The sequence below is a fragment of the Ciconia boyciana genome, chromosome 7 (assembly GCF_034638445.1).
Source record: "Ciconia boyciana chromosome 7, ASM3463844v1, whole genome shotgun sequence".
In the NCBI taxonomy this organism is placed as follows: domain Eukaryota; kingdom Metazoa; phylum Chordata; class Aves; order Ciconiiformes; family Ciconiidae; genus Ciconia; species Ciconia boyciana.
In genome coordinates this window covers 17,773,429-17,783,228 of record NC_132940.1, presented here as the reverse complement: position 1 = coordinate 17,783,228, position 9,800 = coordinate 17,773,429, and the positions used below count along the sequence as shown (strand labels likewise).

Genomic DNA, 9,800 nt, shown 5'->3' with positions numbered 1-9,800 from the left:
AGACATGTCTTTACCCCTCCAAATTGCATAGTCAGTGTTTAGAGACTTTTTTTATCTTTGTGCCAGTGCACAGAAAGAAGTACAATATGATGCATGCATGACTTCTTCATAAAGCTTAAACTTTCAGAGCCTGTGAGTGGGGAATTAAGTGTCCCATTCAGGTAGATTATTCTATAATAATAATTGTCATTCCTATTGCATCATTTTCACAAGTGTGTAAGGCTCCTGACTGTGAAAGACTGGACATGCTGGACTACTGTTCTGGACCGGTATTGCAGTCCCTGTGCTTTTGTATTCTTAGAGCTACTTCTTTTGAAGTTTGTGGCTAGCTAAAAATTTGAGATACTCTAGGTTATTCTAATTATGAGGAGAAATTGTTGGTGAGAGTCACATACTACTTTTATGTAACTCTATATATTTACAAAAAAAGGACAAAGATCTGTTTTTCTGACCACAAGACAAGTCAAACAACTAGAAGAACAGAAGAATTTTACCCCATTGCCTGTGAGACCTCTTTCAGCCAGAGCCCATTCCTTATGCTCACACTTGGCCTCTCGTAGGGATGCACTGTCTGCATGTCCTGCCACCTTTCTTCATTTCTGCAGTGCTTCTGTGGCTTTTCTTCCCACCCAGCTCTGGTGGTCTCTCAGTGCAATACTCAGAAGATACGCTTCTCTCATAGTTCAAATCTCTGATCAGACTGGCCTTGCCTTTGCTGTATGCAATGACACGTGCCTGCAGTTTGCTTTGAAGGCTGAGTATCTTCACAGAAGAGTTGAGTTGCTCCTTCCCAGCTAGCCCAGCTGAAGGGCAGTGACTACAACCACCAGCTCGGACAACATTTCATCCATCCAGTCCTAACTCTGTTTCCTATCAAAATTATTCCCGTAACTCCCTGCCATCATAAAAAAGCAAGCCTGAAAAGAAGAGGAGTAAACATAGAGTGGTTTAGAATTGTATACTAGGAATAATTAAACTTTTACTAAGAGGCTTCTGTCATTTCTTTATTTTTACTCACCATGAGGAGGACATGTTCTCATCTCTGTGGAGTCACATAAATGACTTGATTAAAGCACATGTTGCAGAGCTGAATCTGGGCAATGGAACTTCCTTGCTGTTTTCTTAAGGTATTTGTAAGGTATTTGTAAGGTAGAAGGGGAAAAAAAAAAGTCCTGTGCTTAGTTCATCTTGTTGTGATGTAGATATATTTTCCACACATTTTCAAATAGAGTAAAGAACAAGAGTTCTTCAGCTATTTAAAGTCTTTGAAAGAAGAAAGGCAGTTTAGATTACCAGCAGCCTACAATGTGCGTGGCACAAAAATGTCAGTTTTAATGGCAAAGTTCAGGACAAAACTGTGTCAGCTAATTTAATCATTTACCATGAAATACCAGTTATCTTAATCTTACATGCAGTCCTTAAGACTGCTGCATATTTTTGTGTAATTGAATCCTGACCCTAAAAGGGAGGAAGCAAGGAATTTGCTTTTTAGTGAATAGTTAGGCTCTAAATGTTCCTGTTTATAAATTGTATTTGTGGCATTGTCAGATATTTTAATACTGAGCAGCTAATATTTTTGATGAGTCTATTTTTTCTCTGTTTCATATTTGTTTTCCATGCTGCAGAAATCATATTAGTATTCAGTTTCTATGGAACTTAACCAAGTTCTCTGGAAAAAGTGCAAATATTGTTCCCAGAACTTAAGGCAAATAAATTAGTATCTAACCCAGATGACACATTTTATTCATGTGGTTTGCTTTCCATCTAGATACCTGATGTATTACTTCAGCAGCAAATTCAACAAGGCCAAGATGTCTTCATTTTCCTTCAGAGCAAGAGCAGTAAGAGCAGTGTGATGGAAGTATTGGTCTTCTGTGGCCAGCCAGCGAGAACCCATCAACAGCTGTGATGAGCAGAGCAGACATGGGGAGACAGGAGGCAGCTGAAGCCAAAGAGGACCCACGCCTGGAGCTGTGTGTGTGTGATTGGAGCAGAGAGAGGCCAGGACCCAAGGAAATCCCAGCAGCAAGGGAAAAAAAACAGATTGACTCTCTGACTCATTTAGCTCCTGGATTGGACAGATCTCTCCCCTGCTGGCAATTTGGCTGAGCATCAATGGACAGATACCAGGATGAATAGCTTAAAATAATTAGGGGTTGGGAATCTGCAAAACTGCTAGCCATCCAATTCTTTACTGTGCAATGTGAGGCACAAAAAAGAAATTACATTTAGGTTATTAAATATTAAGTCAGTGGATTTACCTCCATTTGGTCCAGAACAGGAAACTGGCTAAAATTCAACATTTATATCATTGTGTTGATGGCCTGTTTATCACTGAACAAGTGAGTGCCTTTTGGCAGGTCAAGCTCTTTGACACATGGGGCGAATGTGTGATTAATTTCTCCCAAACAGAAGAATTAATATAATAATAATTAACACAGATGAGAACAGAATTAAAATTGAGTACAGTCAAGAGTTCAGTTTAATGCCAGTCATCTCACATTCTAGATGTTCTAGGGCCAGATTTTTTCTTGTTGAATGTAGTGAGGATTTTGCCATTGGTGCTGATGGGAGCCGGAGTGGGCCTTGAATGCAGAGAGACAGGATTCCTGTACTTTCTATTTAATGCTCAAAACCAGAAGCAACAGGCTCATTTAGTATCAGTAAAGGTCAGTTAAAATTATAGAGACATCCTTTGGAGCAAATCCTCTGCCTTGTATTTGCATATTTATGAACTAGAGATTACGACAGGCTATTCCATTTATTAGAGCAGCATCGCTATAGTTAATAGTCTGTCAGTATTTCCATTATAAACCCCGTTTTTCAGTGTTTTAATATCTCAGCCATTTAAAATCACATCAGGAAGCAAGTTGGTCTTGTGTTGTTGGCCAGGTGCAATTTTTTGTTTTGGATTATTTTCAATAATGAAATACTGTTCATCATATATGCAAATGAGCTACAGCATTTCTATTGGGGGGAAAATAGCAAAGTGCGTAAGTTCATTGCGGCTTTGTTTTTCTTTAGGAAAGAAGGGATTTGACCAGTCATGTCAACTGGGGCTCCATGTTTGAAGAACAGTTTCTCAGGCAACTGCTCTCAGAAGAAACACTGGCTCTCAATGTGAAATCAGGTTGCTGCATGCTTGCCAGTGGTGACCAAGGTATACAGGTGAGGATGGTTGCCCTGTCCCTCAGAAATTTCTTGTCTGCCAGTGATGGGTGAAGCACACCAGGTAAGAAAGCAGTGAACATAAAAGAAGAGCCTTTAGAAGTAACAGAAGCCCCAGTTACAAATTCAGAAAAGCTGGCCTCTTTTTAAGTGTCTTCCAGATCCAGAGGAGTGCACTACTGTACTGACTTTATTGCTGATATTTGGGGTACAGAAAAGGGGTTGCTGGGGCTTTGGGGAGGGGGCAGTTGTGAAACTACCGTGCATGTGTCCCTGAACTGAGCAGTATTGTTTACTTCATCAGTCTCACATCGTGCTCTTTCCAAACAGCCTCAGTTTGCTTTCATAGAGGTGTTGGTTCACCAAAAAATAACTGCCTGGCAGAGGCAAATGTTTAGACTGAAATGCCAATATTTAACTTATTAGGGCAGCAAAAAGTTGCTCTTCAGTAAAGAAGCTGGTCTTGCACTATAACCTCTTGCCCCATGAAAAGAGAAACAGTCCAATAAGAAACTCCTGGGCAGTCATTTGTTCTCAAGGCCTTGAAAATCACTTGCCACCACAGTAACTGAAAAGTTAAAAATCAAATTCATTAAGAGAAAAAAAATGTAGTTATGTGCAAAATGTTTGTTGCTCTTTACTGTTGCCCAACAAACACATAGTTGGAGGTGGGAACACAGTCCATATTTTCCATCTTTTCCATCATAAAGGTCTATGTGCACAACTGGGGACTCCAGGGAAACTAACAATGGCAGGCCAGAAACACCATTGAAACCTCATATACAATCCACTTGGTGCGTAGCAGCTAATAAAACTATGCCCTGGGCAAGACCCAGGGCTCGGCCTCTGTGCCTTCTTCTGTGAATTTTGACTGAATTAAGATTAACAACAAGTTTAGAAGTTGTGTTACATAAACAATTTTTTAAGTACATGTAAGACATGGTTGCAACAAAAAGTCCGTGATCTTAAAGCCCCCAAATCCAAATGGTGAGCCAGACTTTGCATTGGGCCTCCCATCTCCATCATGAGAACCAAGAGCCCAGATCAAGACATTCCACTCAAGCTTGTGGAAAATCTGTTCCAAATCCAAGCGTCTCAGGCTCATCAGTAGCGCTTTCTTAAAACAACAGTATTTGGGATATTTTTGTAGGTAATTGCTAACTTAAAGTGCATTTTCCAGATTCCTTCCAGAATTGCCATTGTAAAGAACAATATTCCTTCCCCAGGCATGTCACAGTGCTTTTTCAGCCAAAAATTATCTCTGGTCATGATAAGTGATCATAACTCAGAAGTAGGCAGACTACAGAAATTCTAACTGTGTTGAATACAAAATTACTTTAACAGTTTTATAAAGCAGGTGTAACCCAGAGTAACAGTGGGGAAGGGAGGGTCTGCCAAGCGTGTTTAAAATATATGAAGTATGAAGTATTATATGCTGTCTTCTGGGAGATAAGTCTATACTCAGTAAGCTATCTGAACAGCATTGTTCACTACATATATTTGTTATGTTTTCTTGTTAATTTGCAGTGACATAAAATCTTGCATAACCAATTTGAGTGCATCTTTGAATATTAAAAATACTAATTATTATGTAATTAGTCAACAGGATGTGTGTAATTGTGTAATACCAGCATTCCTGGGTGTGGTTAAATATGTAGGTAGAATGCCAACACTCATCTAGATGTAGTATTATAAAATACACAACAACATACACCCCTGGGTGGGTACTCATAATTATATCTTACATTTAAACAATGGCTACATTAGCAAAATATAACTTATGCTTTTTAAAAATATCTTCCTGCAGGCATGGATCATAGTAGATGATGGTGATAGTATTGTCCAAATAGAGTATATTCCATCTCCCAAGCGACCCAGGCTTCTTCATAGATATACAAATAGGAGACATAAACCAGGCATAAAGAGCCCTTCATCCACTCATGGCATGAAGCCACCCCAAAACGGACATGTGACAATTGCTGAATCATGCACCAGAATAACTGAATGCAGAAAATGAACAGGAAGAACTTTTATCTCATGAAGAATCACATGAGATTAACCAGAAATCTGACTAGAACTGTTATATTTTTATGACTTAACAGACATCAGGACCATCCTTAGACCATGGTGGAAACAGAACCACACAGTGAATCAGATTCTTCTTTGAACCTACCCAGGAAGATCTAGGTTACAGCCATCAAATGTCTTGAGCATTTTAGTTAACTCTGATCTCTGCTAAGACTTACTGCCAATGTGGTACAAAAGTCTCCTGCACTCCCAGCCAAAACCTCCCTGCCTAGTCATCACTCATTCTTCCTATGGTACCTCTGCAGTGACTGACAGGCATAGACTTCACTGGGGCCAGCACTACAGAGATGGTAAGATCTGCAGTACAGACAGAAAAGGTGGATGGTTCTTTTACATGGCTCACCAGTATTATTTCTCTTTTGATATGGATCGACGGTGAAAAATCCAGGAGAAGAATGGAAAGATGAAAATTCCAACACCAAAAAAACAAAACCCCTAAGCTGTGACTCATTATAAATGTTGGAGCCTAAAGCTGGGGTTTTTTCATGTGTCTGGGTGGAGAAGGGTGAGGTGCCCTCTAAGAATGATTTTATCTTTTACTTTTGAGTCTGAAGATCTTGGATGTGGTTTGGCAAGTTCATAAAAATATTTGTGATAAAGTTGAACTGCCGGCTGGAAATGTTACATGCAGAGATGTAAGAAAGCTGAAGGAGAAAACTGCAGATGCTGGAAGAAGAATCAGCAGTGCACATGAATGAGGTTAAAAATTGCAGACAATTAGCTACTAGATGACTCCTACTAAATAAATCATCAAAGACTTGACTACTGCTTCCAGGTTTCCACAACAATATTGGCTTGTTGCAGCAGCCAAAAAGATGTTAATTTGGCCAAAGTTTTAGGAATTTGCTATTCTTGTTTGAATTAACTAATCAACCCACAAGGCCAAGGCTATAAAGCAGGGCCTTCATGCTTCTAGGGAAGATACTATATTTATTGCTGAGGATCAAGGGCCCCATGATATGGAAAATAAGCTTCTTTGTGTTAAATGAGAGCTACATGGGAAAGAAAAACAACCTGAGCTTGTCATGGAATCCTACATCTTCTTTCAGCACTCAGTAAAGGATTTTGCTTGTCCAATTTAATAGAGAAGCACAATTTCTTTTCCTGTGTGCCTCCACAGATCAGGTCTAGCTCTGATCTCATTTAGTGCTTAATCCAAGATCCAAAGTAAAGGGAAAATATTCCCATTGTTTCCAACAGGCATCTGGTCAGTCTTGTACCGTGGTTTTACTTAAACATAAATTCAGTGCTGAGTTTCTCCCAAGAAAAAGAGGGGCAAGTGATAAGAGACGGGAGTCTGTACACTCAGCTTTCCACCCTCCTGTTATTTGCTGCTGATAGGACCACTCCTTTGACTCAGCAAAAACTTCTTAATTTGTCTGGCCTTTCTGCAGGGTTGACTGGTACAAAAAAGTTCTCACCCTGACCTTCTGTATTGCTACATCTGGGCAGCTCACCAGCGTTGTACTCTCTTTTACTCCTTGAGATTTACTTGTGTCTCTGGCGTGTTGTGATAAGCCTCTGAATGTCACTGCTGTGAAGGTTTTGTTCTTCCCAAACACTCTCCATTGGTTCAGCGAAGGCAAGTAGGGTTTGCTTTGGTTGAAAAGTAGACTGTATCTGTCACTATAATAAATGGAAATATGCAAAGTGTTGGTTGAATTTAACAGAAAATTGGAATGTTTGACTTGTCACAAGGCTAGTTTATACTATGTGGACTTCTGACATTGCTCGTAGTAGGTGAACCTCACGCCATGTTGAGGGCCAGCTCAAGGCCTAGTTATCACGTACATGCAATTTAAACTATCTTCAGAATAAGACTTACGTGGTGCATAAGCCTCACACTCTCTCTCTGTGCGGGAGTGTAAAAAAAGGAACCTGCTTTGGAAAACACTAGGGAGAAATGCTGAAGTTTTACACATCAAAAGGCTAATTAGAAATGCTTTTCTTTTATAACAAATAAGCCAAGCATATTGACATTAATTATATGAAATACTCAAGGTTTGGAATAATCTATTGAAGAGCACAGATGTATACCAAATCCTATGCAAATGAGTGTGTGCAACTATTCTTCAGGTAACACATTTATTTATAAAAATAAGCTGTGTGTTTGGGTTTCTTTTTAATGGGTAGAACATCATAAAAAGTCTCTCTCTCTCTTGCTTTTACTCAATGTAGTGAGATAGTTATATCTGTTCAGCACAGCCTAACATGCATTCCAGGAGCTCGGAGCAGATTCTTCCTGTACCCGAGTTAGTAGTACTCTGTCAGCTTTCCTGGAATTACATCACTGTAAGTAGGAGCAGAATTTGTTCTCCTCTGGTGGTAAATTTCCTTTGGTTTCAGAAAAGCTAATGGAATTCATAACTGCATTTGTATTTTTCAGTCTGTGTCCCTGAGCTTACTAGTGACAGAGGTGTTTAAAGAAAATGCTGTGACTGTGATTTGCTATGTTGCCCATTAGTGTTGTCAGTAGAGACTCTTAATAACATAGGGAAGAAAACTTCATCTAACCCCTCTTTTACCCTGGCTGGCTGCGAAGAAATCCTGTTACTTTTGATAGCTTTACTTCATGGTGGAAGAGTTCTTCTATGTCAGGGCCATGACAGGCAGGGTCAGCAGGCTGAATCACTCCACCCCAAATGCTCCTATACCCCTGCCCCATTCCCTGCTCCTTCCATCTTAGGCACTGTCTCTATACAGGTGAAAGGCACTTCACCTTCCAGGTCAAATTTCCCTACTGAATCTGCCAAATATTTGTCTAAGGATACCCCTTAAATTAGATGAGATGTCTAGCCTACGTAGGAGCTGCTCTGTGGTCATTGTAGATTGTCACCTGGCTGGGCTGTTTTGGGACTGGCAAGCTTCCTGGAGCCTGCTCCACAATCTCCAAACCATCCAACAAATGCCAAGGCTTAGCACTCTTGCTTAGAAACACCCATCTGCAAGCACAAATGTTGGTAGTGAATAGTTATTCTCTCTCATCACCAGTAGAGAATGTTGATGTTACCAGTGCTAGTTCAGGTTCCTTGAATTCTCCCAATTTACCTAACAATCCTCTTAACATTTCACAGGTGTTTCCAGAGCTACTGTGTCTGCACAAGTTCCAGAAAGCTCATGGTAAATTGTCTGCTTTCACCACTCAGCCCATTAAAGGATTTGAGGAAAACTATTCAGTGCTGTGGGCAATGAAGAACAAATATGATCCATTTAGATGAGTTGCAGGTATCATTTCAGACCTCTAAAAAGTAGGAAAACAATTATTTGTACTCTAAAATGATAACACCAATCTCTAGATATTCTCAAGAATTGTCAACAACTGGCCTCCAGTCTAGCTTGAAGACTTTGGTAACCCCACCAGCTACCAGCAGGTCTGGACAAGATTGCCTAAACCACAGATTGCTGGGAGGGCATGTTAACACTGGCAAAACTGCAGCCTTTGACCTGTTCTTACACTTCCACTTCTGAACATCCACTACTGGTAATTAACAGACATAAAATATTGGAATAGTCGGATTTTTGTTCAAGCTAGTGTGCTTAGTCTTAGGTTTTTATGTTTACATCATTTTTAGTAAGGGTAGAAAGGAGACAACTTCTATACTAATTGTACTGTCATGGAAAAGCAGCAATTTATATTGACCCTGGTCACCCAAGGGCACCCTTTTACAAAGAGGCACCTCGGAGGCATGGATCCATTGAGCTGGCTGACATGATAGAAGCAGCACTTGTAGCAGAAGCCAGCTCGGAGTTGCATAGGTTTTAGTGGCAACTAAATGCAGAAAAGAGTTGCAGGGGTGGGAGCAACAGGAGACTTATCAGTTGGTTGTGAAGTTGGAGTGAAAGCTTTTATATATAATTTCAGCTGTTGGAGAGGCAGATGGTTCTGTTAGTAACTTTTCCTTACATATAGATCAGCCTTCTAAACACCTTTTTGCATCTGCTTTGGATAAAAATATATAAAAAAACCCAAACCCCTGAGCTTTTGCCTTCAGTGTGCAGTCAGTAGATTAGAAGGAAAAGGAGCTGTTACACCTGTGAAATTAAATTTGACTCAAAGATAATTTAGGGTGATAATAAAGGTGAAAGTTCAGAATCTTTCTGACCTAGTGTGATACCCGTACAAAGCATATTGACCTGTTCTCTAACTTTTTTGTTCTTGCTTGAAACCTAAAATTTGGTTTCAAATAAAAATCAATTCCTACCAGGTTCATATAATACAAGTACTTTATTGAATTCTGACTGAAACAGTGTTGCTCAGAGACTGGGGGCCAAGTCCTGGCCTTGTGGCATGGGGCCAGGAGCATTTTGCAGGATGTGACAGTTTCCAGACCACAGGCAACTCTGACTTCAGGGGAAGGTGAAGAAGGTGGGCACTTACCCTAGAGAGATGTTACAGGCAGCAAAAAAGCAAAGTCACACATGGAAACTATGTATTCCCTTCTAGCACTAACAGTTTTCTGATGAAATTTTCAAAATCTGTTGCTGGGATGAGTGGCAAATTTTTCAGCCACTCCAAGGGAACCTGAATAGGGGTGGTCAGCTTT

The 9,800-nt window shown here is 40.1% G+C and overlaps 1 long non-coding RNA gene across 1 annotated transcript; it reads right to left on the bottom strand.

Annotated features, from left to right (window-relative positions):
• Window positions 1–232: 232 nt before the first annotated feature.
• Window positions 233–1,954, bottom strand: LOC140654896 (uncharacterized). The gene is made up of 3 exons (XR_012043564.1): window positions 1,773–1,954; window positions 1,019–1,121; window positions 233–917 (listed from the first exon to the last, which is right to left on the bottom strand). It is a non-coding gene; the product is annotated as an uncharacterized lncRNA (long non-coding RNA).
• Window positions 1,955–9,800: the final 7,846 nt, after the last annotated feature.